Source organism: Bos taurus, chromosome Y (assembly GCF_002263795.3).
Source record: "Bos taurus isolate L1 Dominette 01449 registration number 42190680 breed Hereford chromosome Y, ARS-UCD2.0, whole genome shotgun sequence".
Classification (NCBI taxonomy): domain Eukaryota; kingdom Metazoa; phylum Chordata; class Mammalia; order Artiodactyla; family Bovidae; genus Bos; species Bos taurus.
Genome location: NC_082638.1, coordinates 58,805,564 through 58,815,728, shown reverse-complemented (window position 1 = coordinate 58,815,728; position 10,165 = coordinate 58,805,564).

The following is a 10,165-nucleotide window of genomic DNA, read 5'->3' as shown; positions in this document are numbered from 1 at the left end:
CAAGTATGAAGGAGAAAGCAAAAGCTTCTCAGACAAGCAAAAGCTGAGAGAATTCTGCACCACCAACCCAGCTCTCCAACAAATACTAAAGGATATTCTTTAGACAGGAAACACAAAAACGGTGTATAAATTTGAACCCAAAAGAATAAAGTAAATGGCAACGGGATCATACTTATCAATAATTACCTTAAATGTAAATGGGTTGAATGCCCCAACCAAAAGACAAAGACTGGCTGAATGGATACAAAAACAAGACCCCTACATACGTTGTCTACAGGAGACCCACCTCAAAACAGGGGACACATACAGACTGAAAGTGAAAGACTGGAAAAAGATTTTCCATGCAAATAGGGACCAAAAGAAAGCAGGAGTAGCAATACTCATATCAGATAAAATAGACTTTACAACAAAGGCTGTGAAAAGAGACAAAGAAGGTCACTACATAATGATCAAAGGATCAATCCAAGAAGAAGAAGATATAACAATTATAAATATATATGCGCCCAACATGGGAGCACCGCAGTATGTAAGACAAATGCTAACAAGTATGAAAGAAGAAATTAACAATAACACAATAATACTGGGAGACTTTAATACCCCACTCACAGCTATGGATAGATCAACTAAACAGAAAATTAACAAGGAAATACAAACTTTAAATGATACAATAGACCAGTTAGACCTAATTGATATCTATAGGACATTTCATCCCAAAACAATGAATTTCACCTTTTTCTCAAGTGCACATGGAACCTTCTCCAGGATAGATCACATCCTGGGCCATAAAGCTAGCCTTGGTAAATTCAAAAAAATAGAAATCATTCCAATCATCTTTTCTGACCACAATGCAGTAAGATTAGTTCTCAGTTACAGGAGAAAAACTATTAAAAATTCCAACATATGGAGGCTGAACAACACGCTGCTGAATAACCAACAAATCACAGAAGAAATCAAAAAAGAAATAAAAATTTGCATAGAAATGAATGAAAATGAAAACACAACAACCCAAAACCTGTGGGACACAGTAAAATCAGTCCTAAGGGGAAAGTTCATAGCAATACAGGCACACCTCAAGAAACAAGAAAAAAGTCAAATAAATAACCTAACTCTACACCTAAAACAACTAGAAAAGGAAGAAATGAAGAACCCCCGGGTTAGTAGAAGGAAAGAAATCTTAAAAATTAGAGCAGAAATAAATGCAAAAGAAACAAAAGAGACCATAGCAAAAATCAACAAAGCCAAAAGCTGGTTCTTTGAAAGGATAAATAAAATTGACAAACCATTAGCCAGACTCATCAAGAAACAAAGGGAGAAAAATCAAATCAATAAAATTAGAAACAAAAATGGAGAGATCACAACAGACAACACAGAAATACAAAGGATCATAAGAGACTATTATCAACAATTATATGCCAATAAAATGGACAACGAGGAAGAAATGGACAAATTCTTAGAAAACTACAACTTTCCAAAACTCGACCAGGAAGAAATAGAAAACCTTAAAAGACCCATCACAAGCACGGAAATTGAAACTGTAATCAAAAATCTTCCAGCAAACAAAAGCCCAGGTCCAGACGGCTTCACAGCTGAATTCTACCAAAAATTTAGAGAAGAGCTAACACCTATCCTGCTCAAACTCTTCCAGAAAATTGCAGAGGAAGGTAAACTTCCAAACTCATTCTATGAGACCACCATCACCCTAATACCAAAACCTGACAAAGATCCCACAAAAAAAGAAAACTACAGGCTAATATCACTGATGAACAAAGATGCAAAAATCCTAAACAAAATTCTAGCAATCAGAATCCAACAACACATTAAAAAGATCATACACCATGACCAAGTGGGCTTTATCCCAGGGATGCAAGGATTCTTCAATATCTGCAAATCAATCAATGTAATACACCACATTAACAAATTGAAAAATAAAAACCATATGATTATCTCAATAGATGCAGAGAAAGCCTTTGACAAAATTCAAAATCCATTTATGATAAGAACTCTCCAGAAAGCAGGAATAGAAGGAACATACCTCAACATAATAAAAGCTATATATGACAACCCCACAGCAAACATTATCCTCAATGGTGAAAAATTGAAAGCATTTCCTCTAAAGTCAGGAACAAGACAAGGGTGCCCACTTTCACCATTACTATTCAACATAGTTTTGGAAGTTTTGGCCACAGCAATCAGAGCAGAAAAAGAAATAAAGGAATCCAAATTGGAAAAGAAGAAGTAAAACTCTCACTATTTGCAGATGACATGATCCTCTACATAGAAAACCCTAAAGATTCCACCAGAAAATTAGTAGAACTAATCAATGATTATAGTAAAGTTGCAGGATATAAAATCAACACACAGAAATCCCTTGCATTCCTATACACTCATAATGAAAAAACAGAAAGAGAAATTAAGGAAACAATTCCGTTCACCATTGCAACGAAAAGAATAAAATACTTAGGAATATATCTACCTAAAGAAACTAAAGACCTATATATAGAAAACTATAAAACATTGGTGAAAGAAATCAAAGAGGACACGAATAGATGGAGAAATATACCATGTTCATGGATTGGAAGAATCAATATAGTGAAAATGAGTATACTACCCAAAGCAATTTATAGATTCAATGCAATCGCTATCAAGCTACCAACAGTATTCTTCACAGAGCTAGAACAAATAATTTCACAATTTGTATGGAAATACAAAAAACCTCGAATAGCCAAAGCGATCTTGAGAAAGAAAAATGGAACTGGAGGAATCAACCTACCTGACTTTAGGCTCTACTACAAAGCCACGGTTATCAAGACAGTATGGTACTGGCACAAAGACAGAAATATTGATCAATGGAACAAAATAGAAAGCCCAGAGATAAATCCACACACATATGGACAACTTATCTTTGACAAAGGAGGCAAGAATATACAATGGATTAAAGACAATCTCTTTAACAAGTGGTGCTGGGAAATCTGGTCAACCACTTGTAAAAGAATGAAACTAGAACACTTTCTAACACCTTACACAAAAATAAACTCAAAATGGATTAAAGATCTAAACATAAGACCAGAAACTATAAAACTCCTAGAGGAGAACATAGGCAAAACACTGTCTGACACACATCACAGCAGGATCCTCTATGACCCACCTCCCAGAATATTGGAAATAAAAGCAAAAATAAACAAATGGGACCTAATTAAACTTAAAACCTTCTGCACATCAAAGGAAACTATTAGCAAGGTGAAAAGACAGCCTTCAGAATGGGAGAAAATAATAGCAAATGAAGAAACTGACAAACAACTAATCTCAAAAATATACAAGCAACTCCCACAGCTCAACTCCAGAAAAATAAATGACCCAATCAAAAAATGGGCCAAAGATCTAAATAGACATTTCTCCAAAGAAGACATACAGATGGCTAACAAACAAATGGAAAGATGCTCAACATCACTCATTATCAGAGAAATGCAAATCAAAACCACTATGAGGTACCATTTCACACCAGTCAGAATGGCTGAGACCCATAAGTCTACAAATAATAAATGCTGGAGAGGGTGTGGAGAAAAGGGAACCCTCTTACACTGTTGGTGGGAATGCAAACTAGCACAGCCACTATGGAGAAAAGGGTGGAGATTCCTTAAAAAACTGGAACTAGAACTGCCTTATGATCCAGCAATCCCACTGCTGGGCATACACACTGAGGAAACCAGAAGGGAAAGAGACACGTGTACCCCAATGTTCATCGCAGCACTGTTTATAATAGCCAGGACATGGAAGCAACCTAGATGTCCATCAGCAGATGAACGGATAAGAAAGCAATGGTACATATACACAATGGAGTATTACTCAGCCATTAAAAAGAATACAGTTGAATCAGTTCTAATGAGGTGGATGAAACTGGAGCCTATTATACAGACTGAAGTAAGCCAGAAGGAAAAACACCTATACAGTATACTAATGCATATATATGGAATTTAGGAAGATGGTAACGATAACCCTGTATACGAGACAGCAAAAGAGACACTGATGTATAGAACAGTCTTATGGACTCTGTGGGAGAGGGAGAGGGTGGGACGATTTGGGAGAATGGCATTGAAACATGTAAAATATCATGTATGAAACAAGATGCCAGTCCAGGTTCAATGCATCATACTGGATGCTTGGGGCTGGTGCACTGGGACGACCCAGAGGGATGGTATGGGGAGGGAGGAGGGAGGAGGGTTCAGGATGGGGAACACATATATACCTGTGGAGGATTCATTTTGATATTTGGAAAAACTAATACAATTATGTAAAGTTGAAAAATACAATAAAATTAATTTTAAAAAATTAAAAAAAAAGAAAAAAAATTTCAAGAAAGATAAACAAACCAATCAAAAAATGGGCCAAAGAACTAAATAGACATTTCTCCAAAGAATACATACAGATGGCTAACAAACACATGAAAAGATGCTCAACATCACTCATTATCAGAGAAATGCAAATCAAAACCACAATGAGATACAATTTCATGCCAGTCAGAATGGCTGTGATCCAAAAGTCTATAAGCAATACATGCTGGAGAGGATGTGGAGAAAAGGGAACCCTCTTACACTGTTGGTCGGAATGCAAACTTGTACCGCCACTATGGAGAACAGTGTGGAGATTCCTTTAAAAAAAATGGAAATAGAACTGCCATACGACACAGCAATCCCACTGATGGGCATACAGATCGAGGAAATGAGAACTGATAGAGACATATGTACCCCAATGTTCATCACAGCACTGTTTATAGTAGCCAGGACATGGAAACAACCTAGATGTCCATCAGCAGATGAATGGATAAGAAAGCTGTGGTACCTACACACAATGGATTATTACTCAGCCATTAAAAATAATACATTTGAATCAGTTCTAATGATGTGGATGAAACTGGAGCCGAATATACAGAGTGAAGTAAGCCAGAAAGAAAAAACACCAGTCGTGTCTGACTCTGTGCGACCCCATAGACAGCAACCCACCAGGCTCCCCCGTCCCTGGGATTCTCCAGGCAAGAACACTGGAGTGGGTTGCCATTTCCTTCTCCAATGCATGAAAGTGAAAAGTGAAAGTGAAGTCACTCAGTCGTGACCGACCCTCAGTGACTCCATGGACTGCAGCATTCCAGGCTCCTCCATACATGGGATTTTCCAGGCAGGAGTACTGGAGTGGGGTGCCATTGCCTTCTCCATATGGAGTTTAGAAAGATGGTAATGATAACCCTGTATGGGAGACAGCAAAAGAGACCCAGATGTATAGAACAGTATTTTGGGCTCTGAGGGAGAGGGAGAGGGGGAATGATTTGGGAGAATGGCATTGAAACATGTATAATATCATATAAGAAGCGAATTGCCAGTCCAGGTTCAATGCAGGATACAGGGAAGCTTGGGGCCGGTACACTGGGATGACCAAGAGGGATGGTATGAGGAGAGAGGTGGGAGTGGGGTTCAGGATTGGGAACACGTGTACACCCATGGCAGATTCATGTTGATGTATGGCAAAACCAATACAATATTGTAAAGTAATTAGCCTCTAATTAAAATACATAAATTTAATTTAAAAATAAATAAAATGAACTTGACTCCCAGGTGTTTGTGTAGAGTCCCTTTCCAAAGAAAAGCACTTCTTGATCTTGCCTCTTTCTTGTCTCTCATCATGACATTCCAGTTTCCCATAATTTACCTTGAACATACCATGAAAAAGTGAAAATCAAGCATGCGGTACTTATGATATTAAACAATGAGTTAATGGGATCTATGATGGCACAAGTCCAAGGGGCAGTGACTACGTGGGCACAGGAGGGCTGAGAGGAACTACTCCATGTTCAAGGTCAGGAGGGGTGGCGGTGATGAGATACCCCTTATCCAAGGTAAGAGAAACCCAAGTAAGATGGTAGGTGTTGTGAGAGGGCATCAGAGAGCAGACACACTGAAACCATAATCACTGAAAACTAGTGAATCTAATCAAACAGACCACAGTCTTGTCTAACTCAATGAAACCAAGTTATGCCTTGCAGGGCCACCCAAGATGGGCGGGTCATGGTGGAGAGGTCTGACAGAATGTGGTCCACTGGATAAGGGAATGCCAAACCACTTCAATGTTCCAGAACTCCAGGAACAGTATGAAAAGGCAAAATGATAGGATACTGAAAGAGGAACTCCCCAGATTGGTAGGTGCCCAATATGCTACTGGAAATCAGTGGAGAAATAACTTCAGAAAGAATGAAAGGATGGAACCAAAACAAAAGCAATACCCAGTTGTGGATGTGACTGGTGATAGAAACAAGGTCCGATGCATTAAACAGAAATATTGCATAGGAGCCTGGAATGTTAGGTCCATGAAACAAAGCAAATTGAAAGTGGTCAAACAGGAGATGGCAAGGCTGAAAGTCGACATTCTGGCCATCAGCAAACTAAAATGGATTGAAATGGGTAAATTTAACTCAGATGACCATAATATCTACTACTGTCAGCAGGAGTACCTTAGAAGAAATGGAGTAGCGATCATGGCCAACAAAAGAGTCCAAAATGCAGTACTCGGATACAACCTCAAAAACGACAGAATAATCTCTGTTCATTTCCAAGGCAATGCATTTAATATCCCAGTAATCCAAGTCTATGTCCCAACCAGTAACACTGAAGAAACTGAAGTTGAACACCTCTATGAAGACCTACAAGACCTTTTAGAACTAACACCCACAAAAGATGTCCTTTTCATTATAGGGGACTGGAAGTAGGTAGTCAAGAAACACCTTGAGTAACAGGCAAATTTGGCCTTGGAATGTAGAAGGAAGAAGGACAAAGGCTAATAGAGTTTTGCCAAGAGAACACACTGGTCATAGCAAACACCCTCTTTCCAACAACATAAAAGAAGACTCTATACATGGACGTCACTAGATGGTCAACACCAAAATCAGATTGATTATATTCTTTGCAGCCAAAGATGGAGAAACTCTATACAGTCAACAAAAACAAGACCAGGAGCTGACTGTGGCTCAGATCCTGAGCTCTTTATTGACAAATTCAGACTTAAATTGAAGAAAGTAGGGAAAACCACTAGACCATTCAGGTATGACCTAATCAAATCCCTTATGATTATACAATGGAAGTGAGACATATATTTAAGGGACTAGATCTGATGGATAGAGTGCCTGATGAACTATGGACTGAGGTTCATGGCCTTGTACAGGAGACAGGGATCAAAACCATCTCCATAGAAAAGAAATGCAAAAAAGCAAAATGGCTGTCTGAGGAGGCCTTACAAATGGCTGTTAAAAGAAGACAAGTGAAAAGCAAAGGAAAAAGGGAAAGATATAAGGATTTAATGCAGAGTTCCAAAGAATAGCAGGAAGAGATAAGAAAGCCTTCTTCAGTGATCAATGCAAAGAAATAGAGGAAAACAACAGAATGTGAAAGACAATAGATATCTTCAAGAAAATTAGTGATACCAAAGGAACATTTTGTGCACAGATGGGCTTGATAAATGGTATGGACCTAACAGAAGCTGAAGATATTAAGAAGAGATGGCAAGAATACTCAGAACTGTACAAAAAAGATCTTCATGAACAAGACAATCAAGATGGTGTGGTCACTCACCTAGAGCCAGATATTCTGGAATATGAAGTCAAGTGGGCCTTAAAAAGCATCACTATGAACAAAGCTAGTGGAGGTGATGGAATTCCAGTTGAGCTACTTCCAGTCCTGAAAGATGATGTTGTGAAAGTGCTGAACTCAGTATACCAGCAAATTTCGAATACTCAGCAGTGGCCACTGGACTGGAAAAAGTCAGTTTTCATTCCAATCCCAAAGAAAGGCAACACCAAAGAATGCTCAAACTACCGCACAGTTGCACTCATCTCACATGCTAGTAAAGAAATGCTCAAAATTCTTGAAGCCAGGCTTCAGCAATATGTGAACTGTGAACTTCCAGATGATCAAACTGGTTTTAGAAAGGGAGAGGAACCAGAGATCAAACTGCCAACATCCTTTGGATTATGGAAAAAACAAGACAGTTTCATAAAAACATATATGTCTGCTTTATTGACTATGCCAAAGTGTTTCACTTTGTGGACCACAATAATCTGTGGAAAATTCTGAAAGACATGGGAATACCAGACCACCTGACCTGCCTCTCGAGAAATCCATATGCAGATCAGGAAGCAACAGTTAGAACTGGACATGGAAAAACAGACTGGTTCCAAATAGGAAAAGGAGTATGACAAGGCTATATATTGTCAAGGTGCTGATTTAATTTATATGCAGAATACACCATGAGAGATGCTGGACTGGAAGAAGCACAAGCTGGAATCAAGATTGCCAGGAGAAATATCAATAACCTCAGATATGCAGATGACACCACCCTTATGGCAGAAATTGAAGAGGACTTAAAAAGCCTCTTGATGAAAGTGAAAGTGTAGAGTGAAAAAATTGGCTTAAAGCTCAACATTCAGAAAATGAAGATCATGGCATCTGGTCCCACCACTTCATGGGAAATAAATAGGGAAACATTAGAGTCAGTGTCAGACTTTATTTTGGGGGCTCCAAAATCACTGCAGATGGTGACTGCAGCCATGAAATTAAAAGACGCTTACTTCTTGGAAGGAAATTTATGACCAAACTAGATAACATATTGAAAAGCAGAGACATTACTTTGCCAACAAAGGTCCGTCTAGTCAAGTCTATGGTTTTTCCATTGGTCATGTATGGATGTGAGAGTTGGACTGTGAAGAAGGCTGAGCGCTGAAGAATTAATGCTTTTGACCTGTGGTGTTGGAGAAGACTCTTTAGAGCCCCTTGGACTGCAAGGAGATCCAACCAGTCCATTCTAAAAGAGATCAGTCCTGGGTGTTCTCTGGAAAGAATGATACTACAGATGAAAGTCCAGTGCTTTGGCCACCTCATGCGAAGAGTTGACTCATTGGAAAAGATTCTGATGCTGGGAGGGATTGGGGTCAGCAGGTGATGGGGACGACAGAGAATGAGATGGCTTGATGGCATCATGAACTCGATGGACATGAGTTTGAGTAATCTCCAGGAGTTGGTGATGGACAGTGAGGCCTGGCATGCTGCAATTCATGGGGTCACAAAGATTCGGACATGACTGAGTGACTGAACTGGACAGAGTTGATGATGGTACAGCCTATCAATATTTGGTATCCCCTTAAGGAAAAGTAGCTTCCATTTTTTAGCCTGGAGAAGTCACTGGACTATCTGTTTAGAAAGGAAGCTTTGTGGTTTTTTAGATCTTTATTACATACATTAAGAAGGTTGAACAAACTCAACTGTGTACAAATCCTCAAAACAACCAATAAAACTTCAATTAGCGAGGAAATTTACTTTCCTTTTGCTTGACAAAAAGTACCTTGTGAAATAAATGTGGTAACCACCTCCACATGTTAAAAAAAAAAAAAAAAAGCCAAATAAGAAACCCCCAAACTCACCTCATACAATTCTTTCAGATGAGCAAGTAAGTATTTAGTCCTGCATATAAGAACATAAACGTTTGCTCTGACGACTCTATAACCCTTCCTACACTCATTGCCAAGGTGAGGACTACATCACTTGTGGCTCCAAGACCAAGAAAGGCAGACGTGGCCCTGACAAGGGGACAGAGCCCAGCTGATGAATAGAGTAGGCCAATGAGATGTCTGAAAGACATGGAGGTACAAGAGGCTGCAGTTAGCAACCAGAAGTCCACAAGGAAACAGGAAAGAAGCTGACTGCTTAAGGAGATCTTTTAAGAAACAGAGTGTGTGGTCTTCCCTGGTAATCTAGTGGATAGGAATTGCTTGCCAATGAATGGGAGACAGGTTCAAGCCCTGATCTGGGAGGATCCCACATGCTCCAGAGTAATTAGTCCCATGGGCCACAACTATTCCACCTGTGGTCTAGAGTCTGGGAGCCACAACCACTGAGCATACCCACTGAAAGTATGGAAGTGCTAGTGCCCTAGAGCCCATGCTCTGCAACAAGAGAAGCTACAACAATGAGAAGCCTGTGCACAACTGGAAAGTGACAGTTTTAGTCACTCAGTCATGTCTGACTCTTTGTGACCCCGTGGATTATTGCTCACCAGGCTCCTCTGTCCATGGGATTCTCCAGGCAAGAATACTGGAAAGGATTGCCATAACCTCCTCCAGGGGATCTTCCCA